Raw genomic sequence first — 9,166 nt, forward strand, 5'->3', positions numbered from 1 at the left:
AGCCAAGCCGAGCTGCCCATGTCCTGTTCTGGGGAGCCTCTACCATGGCACAGATGGGAGCGGCAGGGCCCAGGCCAGGCTAGGTACCTGGGGCAGGGGCCGTCTTCACAGACTGGTGGAAATAGATCTTTCCCACTGCTAGGGGGTGCCCTTGGGGCTGCTTCTCTGGACATGACCAGTTGAGGACTCAGTGGGGCGTGTCTCATCACATCAGGGCCCTGTCTTGCCCCCAGCCAGCACTGCCCAGCCTATGTTTGTGTGGGGTGGACGGAGGCCCAGAGTGAGCTTTGGTGTCCCTCGAGGGGGAAGGTGTCCTCTGGGAGCAGACTCAGTGTGTCGGGGTGGTGAATGCCAGCCTCAGAGGGCCCGGGAAGGAGGGGAACACATCTCTGGAACACTGGCAGCTTCTGAACCCGTTAACTAGTTTAAGGTGCTGCACAGTGACTGTGCTAGGAGGTATTATTAGCCCATTTTAGAGACGATGACACTGAGGCCCACAGTGTTTATGTGACCTGCCAGCCTCGCACAGCTGGGAAGAGGCAGGCCTGGGATGCAGAGCCCCTGTGTTCTCCACTGTCGCAAGGTGACCCTGCCCCTCTGCAGATTACTTGGAACGTTTAGACAACACAATGTCCTCGCTTACTTAGGAGCTTCTGAGCCCAACACATGGGTGCTGGGTCAAACTGGTGCCTTTGCTTCCAGCCAGGACAGATGTGGGCTGTGTCCTAAGTCCTTGTTGCCCAGTGACAATTCTGACCACAACTCCTGAGCCCCAGCACGGGCTAGGGCTGCCGGGACCTGTCTTGACCTCTTCACAGGCCAGGGTTTGCGGGGCCTGGTGCCCTGGAAAGCTCCTGGGCGTGGGCTAGGTTTGTACCACACCACGGGGACATTAGAATCAGAGCTGGAAGCCAGGGAGAATTCCTGGAAGAGGGGTGTTCCAGCTGGGCCTTGAAGGAGGGGAGAAAGGTTGGGAGCTCTGAGACGCCAGGGCTGGGTCTGATTCACCTGAACCTCAGTGCCCAGCATAGCACCTGGCACAGAGTGGCCGTCAGTGACTCGAGTCAGCTCATCAAAAGGGGGACAACCAGCCCAGCTTCCTGTAAGAACCTGCTGAGAGCAGGGGCAGCCTCGGATTGGCAGGCAAGGCTGGAGTCTCTGCAGCCCAAAGATCCACTTTGCAGTTATCGGTTCTGAAGGCAAAGCCACTCGATGGTCAACGTCCCCATGCACACTTGCCTTTGGCTCTCTGGGCCTCCATCACGCAGCCAGCAGCCAAGCACTCCCAGCCCAGCCTGGTTATGTGGTCCACTCTCTGCCCTGACCGAAGATCTTGATTTTCAAAATGTCTTCAAAGCAGGAATCTAGAATTTTCAGAGCTAGAAGAGCCACAATGGTCCTCCAGCCCACCTTCTTTGCTTATAGTCGGGGACTGGGGCCCACAGAGGGACGGGCCGTGTGGGCAGTTGAGAAGCAGAGCTGAGATGGGAATGTTATTCTTTTCCAGGGACCCCATGCCCTGTCCCCCATCCACCCCATAGAGAGAGAGGTCCCTTCCCCACGTGTGCTGGGAGGGCTGATGTGCTTGAGGTCTGCAGGGCTTGTGGGAAAGTGGAAATGATTAGATAAGAAGAGGCTGGAGAAAGGGCATTGGTGAATTCTCAAGCATGTAATAAGCATCAGCTCATCACCCGTCTCTTCACGGCGCCTCCTCCAGGGCCCCAAGGTCTCATCTGCTGCTCGAGCTGCTGGCACAGACGCCTGGAAGAGAGAGCAGAGAGCTGTGATTATGAGCGCGGCCCCTAGAGCCAGACTGGGTTTGAATCTCAGGTTTGCCACTTATTAGGCATGTAAGTGACTGAAGAGCAGTTGACTCAATAGTCTGGGTCTCAGTTTACTCCTGTATAAAATAGGATGATAACAGCACCATCCACACGGGACGTTTTGAGGAGCTAATGAATGAGTTGGTACTTGTGAGGTGCTGAGAACTCCGCCCACTGTGGCTGTCAATTGCCGTGAGGGCTGCTGGGGGAGGGGGACATGCAGGACCAGTCTCACCGCAGGGCTGTGGCCCCACCCAAGATGGCAAAGGCGGGCACTTCCTGGCAGTCCAGTGGTTAAGACTCCACACTTCCACTGCAGGGGGCACGGGTTCGATCCCAGGTCAGGGAACTAAGATCCCTCATGCTGCGCGACGTGGCCCGAAAAATAAAAAAGATGGCAAAGGGGGAGGAGCCATGTCCTACCAGCTTCCATCCTGATGCCACCCAAGTGCACGCTCTGGCCCTTCTCTACCATCAAAGTGTGCCCCAGGAAAAGCTCCAGAAACTTCGATATCCAGTCAGGACTCAGGCAAGAATACCTTCCACTCCAGCTGTTTCAAGTAGGAAATAAATCTCTTAATATATTCGGCTCACGAAACCACTGGGAGGGCTGGGGGTGTGAAGGAGGCCCTGCAAGGGTTCAGGGAATCAGGAAAGGCTGGAGCCGAGGGAGCTGCAGCCAGTGGCCCGGCGGCTCTCTCCTCCTAAGGTTGGTTCTGTGAGATCCGATCTCACTGGCAGAAGCCGATGTGAAGCCTGCTGGCCAAGGGAGGTGCGAAAAGTGGTTCACAGGCGTCCAGCCCCCGAGAGGGCACGTAGAAAGGGAGGAAGAAGGCGCTGAGACCACCGGGGAACCTGTGGGAGGTGGGGGACAGGGAAACCGGGGTGCTGGGCCAGAGGAAACCTCACCACCGTGTGGACCGTCACATGCTGTGTGGAGAGCAGACACATGTTTTCTTCGATCCTCACGACAGCCGTGTGAGACACAAGCCTGAGAGGTGAAGTGACAGGACCAGGGCTGGACCCCAGGTCTGTATGCACATCAGCTTGGACCCTGCCTCTGGGTGCTCCCGGAGCCAGGCTGGCGGTCAGGAGTGATTCGTTCAGCACCCGTTGACGGAGCACCAACCATAGACACCAGGTTGGGTGCCGGGTGCTTGGAGCACGGCAACAAACAAAACAACGAAGATCCCATCCCACGGAGTTGCATTCCACTGGGGGAGGTGGATACTGACCCTCCCCGCTCCCCAAAAATGTCCTAGGAAGAAAAAAAAAAAGCCAGGGCTGGGGATAGAGGGGGAGGCGGGCAGCGCTGCTTTATACAGGAGTGGGAGGTCAGGGAGGTTTGAGCAAAGGACCTAACGAAAGTGGGAGGAAAGAGCACTTGAGACAGAAGACACCGCAAGTGTACCCCCTCCTCGGCCCCGCCCCAGGCAGGGGGGAGAGTGAGACATGAGAGAACAGAAGGGGCGAGGAGGTCAGTGTGGCCGGAAGGAGAGAGCTGGGAGATGAGGTCAGAGAGCAGGTGGGCACCGGGGACCTGGGGCAGGGGCGGGGGCTTCTGACTTGCTTGAGACGGAGTGGGAGGTCTGTGCAGAGAAAGACAAGATCACAGAGGCTGCAGAGACCCCCGGGGGCTGGGGCAGTCGCCCAGGGTCAGGCCCAAGAGAAAGCGGGCTCAGGGCTAGAAAAGGGGCGGGTGGGAGCTTGACAACGGGACGCACTTTCTCCTCTGTTTCCGACGGAGGCCCGGGTTTGAGGCCTCACCGAGTCTGTGAGTCTGGGTCCCAGGCTTGTGCATCCTTGTGTGATGTGGAGGGCTGGTGTCTCCAGGTCCCTGCCAGTGTCAGGCTGTGGTGCGAGTGTCCCCGGGCACGTGTGTCATTCCTCTGGGAGTGTGGAGTGAGCATGTGTCAGCTCTGCGGTCTGTGTTGTGCTGCAGGCGTGCGTATCTGAACGTGAGCATGTGGACGTCTGGTCTGGTGGGGAGCAGGCCTGTGTATTTCTTTGTGCATGTGTGGGTGCCTGCTTGTCTGTAGGGGGCAGCAATGGGGAATGTCTTTGATTTTGGCCCCTTCACTACTATCTAGTTCCTCTGCTTCCTTGACGTTCTGCAGAGCTCAGCTCTAATTTTTACAGCAAATCAGAACAGATGCCCCTGGGACCCAGGGGGGTTGGCATATGCTTCTTGGGGACTTGGGTTGAAGGTCTGTCCCGTGGGGTTATCTGACAGCTGAAGTAGGGAGGATGCCCAGCCCCTGGTTCCCGCATGGGCAGTGTTTTAAACCCAGAGGCCCCCTCCCTCCCCAGGGACTGAGTTGGACCAGGGCTTTCACCACCCAGTTAGGAAGACTGTCTGAAGTTTGGGCCCTGCCAGCCCTCAGTAAGAGTCAGATTCCTAAGCCTGGAGGCCTTCAGGAGAAGCCAGGACTTCAGCACTGTGGAAAGAGCACAGAATTAGGAGTCAGAGGGACCTGGGTTCAAATCCCACTTCTGTCACTTACTAGACATAGTAACTAGTTCATAACCGTGGTCAAGTGATGGCTTGGTTTCGTCTCTGTAGAGTGTGGACCTACCTCATGATGTCATTCTGAGGATTAAATGAGAAGTTACTATGTGCCAGGCCCTGTGCTAAGGGCTTTGCATGAATCACCTCATTAAATCCTCACCATGACCCTCTAGAGTGGATGGTGTTCCCATTTTACTGAAGAAGAAACTGAGGCCCAGGGAGGTGAAGTTACTGGCCCAGTGTCACTCAGGGGGAATGGGAGAGCCTGGCTTTAAATAGGCAGTGTGACTTCAAAAGTAGCAGCGTGACAGTGAATATAAAGCCGAGTGCCTGACTTTTGGTAGGAGTTTGGTCAGTGGTGGTTGTTATTACTGATGCCACACGGCTGTCAAATTCTTGACCCCCAAAGGATAGCTCTGGACTCTCTTTTCTCCTTTTAAATTTTAAAGAGGGCCGTGGAAAAGCACCAGACTTGGGAGAGTGAAGTTCAGACCCTGACTCTGACTCATTCACTGTGTGACCTTGTACCAGTCACCTCCCCTCCCTGAGCTCCATTTTTCCTCGTCTGTACAGTGAGGACACTCATTTCTGGCCTTCCTGTAAGGATCAGGTGTGTGCAAAAGAGCTTGCAGCCTAAGTTGACTGTGTCCTCCCCAAAAGACTTGTCCAAACCCCCAGTACGTCAGAATGTGACCTTATTTGGAAACAGGGTCTTTACAGAGGTGATCAATTAAAACAAGGTTATCAGGGTGGTGTCCTTATAAAATGGGGAAATTTGGACACAGGGCCAGCCAGGCGCAGAGCGAAGGCTGTGTGAAGAGACACGGGGAGGAGGCCATGTGAAGGCCAGGGTTATGCTGCCACAAGCCGAGGAACATCTGGGGCAATCAGAAGCTGGAAGAGGCGAAGCAGGATCTTCCCCTACAGGTGAAGGGGGGGACACGGCCCTGCTGACGCTTTGATTTTGGTCTTCTGGCCTCCAGAACTGTGAGACAATACATTTCTGTTGTTGCCACCCACTTTGCGGTATAGGTTTCCGCACAATCCCAAAGTTCCTATGAAACCTTTTGTAAGCTGAAATGGTATAAAGCGAAGAAGCAGTTACTTAGCACACATCTTGCTAACGGATGCAGACCATAAATCCAGTTAAAGCACAGATGCTCTCAGACACAGTTCAAAGCTAAAGTGGCTTGAGATGCTTTGATGCTGAGATGCTGAGGGTAGTTTCCTGGAAAGGAGCTTGGCGGTGCCACTCTCACCCCTTGGGGTGCACGCTGCCTCTATGACGGCTGCTGCTGCAAAACAAACGCTGAACGCTATTCTTGCTTTTTCATAAATGCTAAAATCCTCTATTTATTTTATTCATCTTTTTTGACTGCGTCAGGACTTAGTTGCGGCACTCAGGGTCTTCGTTGAGACATGCGGGATCTTTCCTTGTGGCGCAGGCTCTTTGCTGTGGCGCAGGGGCTTTTTCTTGTTGCGGTGCTCGGACTTCTCTCTAGTTGTGGCGTGCGGGTATTCTCTCTCTAGTTGTGGCACGGGGGCTCCAGGGCGCGTGGGCTCTGTAGTTTGCAGCACGCAGGCTCTCTGGTTGAGGCGCACGAGCTCAGTAGTTGTAGTGCACGGGCTTAGTTACCCTGTGGCATGTGGGGTCTCAGTTCCCTGACCAGGGATCGAACCCGTGTCCCCTGCATTGGAAGGCGGATTCTTTACCACTGGACCACCAGGGAAGCCCCCGAATATCCTCTTTGGATGGCTTTCAGTTGGGGAAAACAGGAACTAACATAGGTCTTTCGTAAACGTGAAGAGGCATAAAGCATACTTCTGAAAAGCGGGGGATACATGCTCCTTGTTACGGCAGCCCCAGGAAGCTACAACAGGCCTGTGACGTAAGATCCATGATGCCCAGCATTTTTTCTGGGGATACAAGCGTGCACCCCACTGACGCTGTGAAGAGAGCGAGGTTCAGAGAGGTGAGGTCATCAGCCCATCACACAACAGGTGAACACAGCGCCAGGACCGAACCAGGGTCCTCCTGACCCCAAAGTCAGTGCTACTCTGCCGAGCAACAGAGCCTGAGGCTGGAGGCAAGGTGACCGGGGGAGCCTGGGGCAGCCCAGGAACGGGGGCCCGGCCCTTCAGCTTTGCTCTGCAGCCTTTCCCCATCCTCCTCTGAGCTCTGGGGCAGTCGCCCTGCCCCGCCTGCCTCCAGGGCTATTGGGTCTCACGGCCTGGGTCACTAGGACACACAGAGTATCCCCGGCCACCTGGCGCTTGCAGGGGGAGGTGGCAGCTGGTGGCTCCCTGGTGTCAGAGCCAGAGAGCCTGGTTCAAGTCCTGACTCCACCGCTGCCTGATTGACTTGAGTTTGTCACCACCCCCCTCTCTGAGCCTCAGTTTCTCTGTCTGTGAAATGGGACCGTGAACCATCTCTGCCTTCGCTGAAGGGTGGTCTAAAGGTACATTGAGGTCAGGTGTGGGTAGAAGCTCAGAGACTGCTGTGACGGGGCTGTTGCCTAGGCAGGGCCTGTGAGTGGAGGGTATAAAGTCCTGCCTGGGGTCCCCAGGGCACTGTGTCCCCAGTGCTGGCTGGTGGGTCTGGTCTAAGGCAGAGTGGGAAGGAAGATGGGCCAGGTTTGGGAAGATTCTAAAAGTTCTGCCTCCCCCGTTCAGCTCCCCTGACCTGGGTCCTCTCTCAGCCCCCTAGGGTTGCTGTGGCGAAGGGGAGATGGACTAGGATGATTCATGGTTATAACTTATCAAGCACTTAGTCTGTGCCTAATTTTTGTTTTAAGGTAACTTTACAACAGCTCTCTGCAGAGTAGGTGATGTTGGTCCCATTTTACAGGTGAGGAAACTGAGGCTCAGAGAGACAACGTGACTTGCCTCAGGTAACACAGCCAAGAAGGGGCAGGGCCAGGATTTGAGGCCAGGCCTCACTCAACACACCCTGTCAGCCCGACATTCGGTGGAAACTGGGGTGGGGCCCAGAGAGGGGATGGACCTTGACTAAGGCCACATGGAAGGGCAGGGGTCGGACCTCAGGTCCAGGCCTTTCTTCCTCTTCAGAGAGCAGGGCTGAAGGGAGAGGCGGACACCCACGTGTTTAGCAAACCCCAGTTACAAGCCTGGAGCCTTTGCCTGCCTCTCCTGGTGTGGAGGAGGCCATGTGTTGCCAGGCGGAGGCGTCAGGCTGGCCTGAGGCACAGACCGGAAGAGGGCCAGTGTGGCCAGGCCAGTGTTTGGGCTCTAAGAACAGACTGACTTCTGCCCAAAGCATGGCTGAAGGGTGCCTCAGTCAGGGGTGGCTCAGGCCCGTGGCAATGTCCTGTGAGCATGGCATTCAGTCCCAGCCCTGCTGAGTCACCCCCAGGCAGAAAGGGCCCAACGCCGTGTCAGTTCCACTGCCCAGGAAAGATCGCGAGAGGATGTCTTGAACGCGGCAGCTTTATTGCAGTAAGTTTGTCGATTCAGCTCATTACATTTAATTAGGATTATTTAATTAGAATCTTGATAAAAGAGTAAAACAGGAAGGAGGCTGAGAAGCAGAGGTAAGCAAATCTGTGCTGAGCGTATGCAGTAGACCCAGCTGGGCGGTGGAGCGGCGCAGGGGCTGCCAGGACATTTGCCTGGAAGGCTGGGGATAGGGGTGCGCATGTTCCGGGACCACCAGGGCCCAGGGATCTGGCAGTGGGGAGAAGGGAGCTGAGGGCCTGGGGCCGGGCTCTCACCCACGCATTCCGTGTGCCGGCTCCTGGCCTGAGGACACTGGGCCTGTGGAGATGAGTAGGACCCGTTTCTTGCCCTCAAGGGAAATAGACAAGAAGCCAGACAGTTACAGTGCCCAGTACCCCTGGGGGGCAGAGTTCACTGCAGCAGCCATAGACGGGTGTCTCACCTGGGCTGGGGGTGGAAATCTTTCTGGAACATTGATGTCTGCCTGCGGTGACACCTGAACATTGAGTTGCAGTTACGACAAGGAAGAGGAGAGCTTCGAGCAGGCTTCGGGGAGGCTCCTGTGGGAGGCAGGGAAGAGTGGAGGTTCAGAGTAAGGACCTGGATCCGGGTGGCTGGTTCCCCATCCCAGCGCCACATCTGTGGGCTCTAGCAAGTTACCCCACCCCTCGGAGCCTCATTTTCCTCACCTGTGAATGAGATCCACAGCGGAGCCCGTCTCCTAGGGCTCTTGTGTAGTTAGATGAGCTGATTCACGGACAGCATTGGACCAGCGGCTGGTACATGGTCAGTGCTATGTGCACTAGCTCTTAGGATTCTTCTTCTTCTCCTCCAAGGTGAGATGTTCGGGGTGGTCAGTTACACATGTCTGGGCGGGGGTCTAGCTCTGATGGTCATCAGTGAAGCCACGGGTGTGGGTGGGCACCTCAAGAGAGAATGGTGGGCACTGCTGCCACCCATCACCTCCACTTCCTCTTTCCTCATTCCCTGAAGGACCCAGTTTGTTCAGAGACCTGCCCCCAGCAGAGCCCTTGCTCTTCCCGGCAGCTGATCCCACGCCCCAGCTCCAGAGGGGGTCTGGGGAGATTCAGGCAAGCATGGTCCTGGCATTCCCCTGCTTCTGGATCTCCGTGAGGCTGGAGAGCCGGCCTGGTTCCAGAGTCAGGGGAGGTTCTCCCTCTCCCCACCTCCCTCCCCCTGCCTCTCCCATCTCCCCCCTCCCCCTCCCCTTTCCCTCCCTGTCTCCTCACACTCTCCCTCCTGGGAACCTACACAAGCAGGTGGTTCCATTGCCACCCCTTAGGGAATGAGAGCTGGGATAAAGCCAGTGATGTGCTGGTGTTTTTTCCTCTCCAACTGAAAAAAAAAAAAAAAAAAA

The sequence above is a fragment of the Delphinus delphis genome, chromosome 1 (genome assembly GCF_949987515.2).
Source record: "Delphinus delphis chromosome 1, mDelDel1.2, whole genome shotgun sequence".
Taxonomy (NCBI): domain Eukaryota; kingdom Metazoa; phylum Chordata; class Mammalia; order Artiodactyla; family Delphinidae; genus Delphinus; species Delphinus delphis.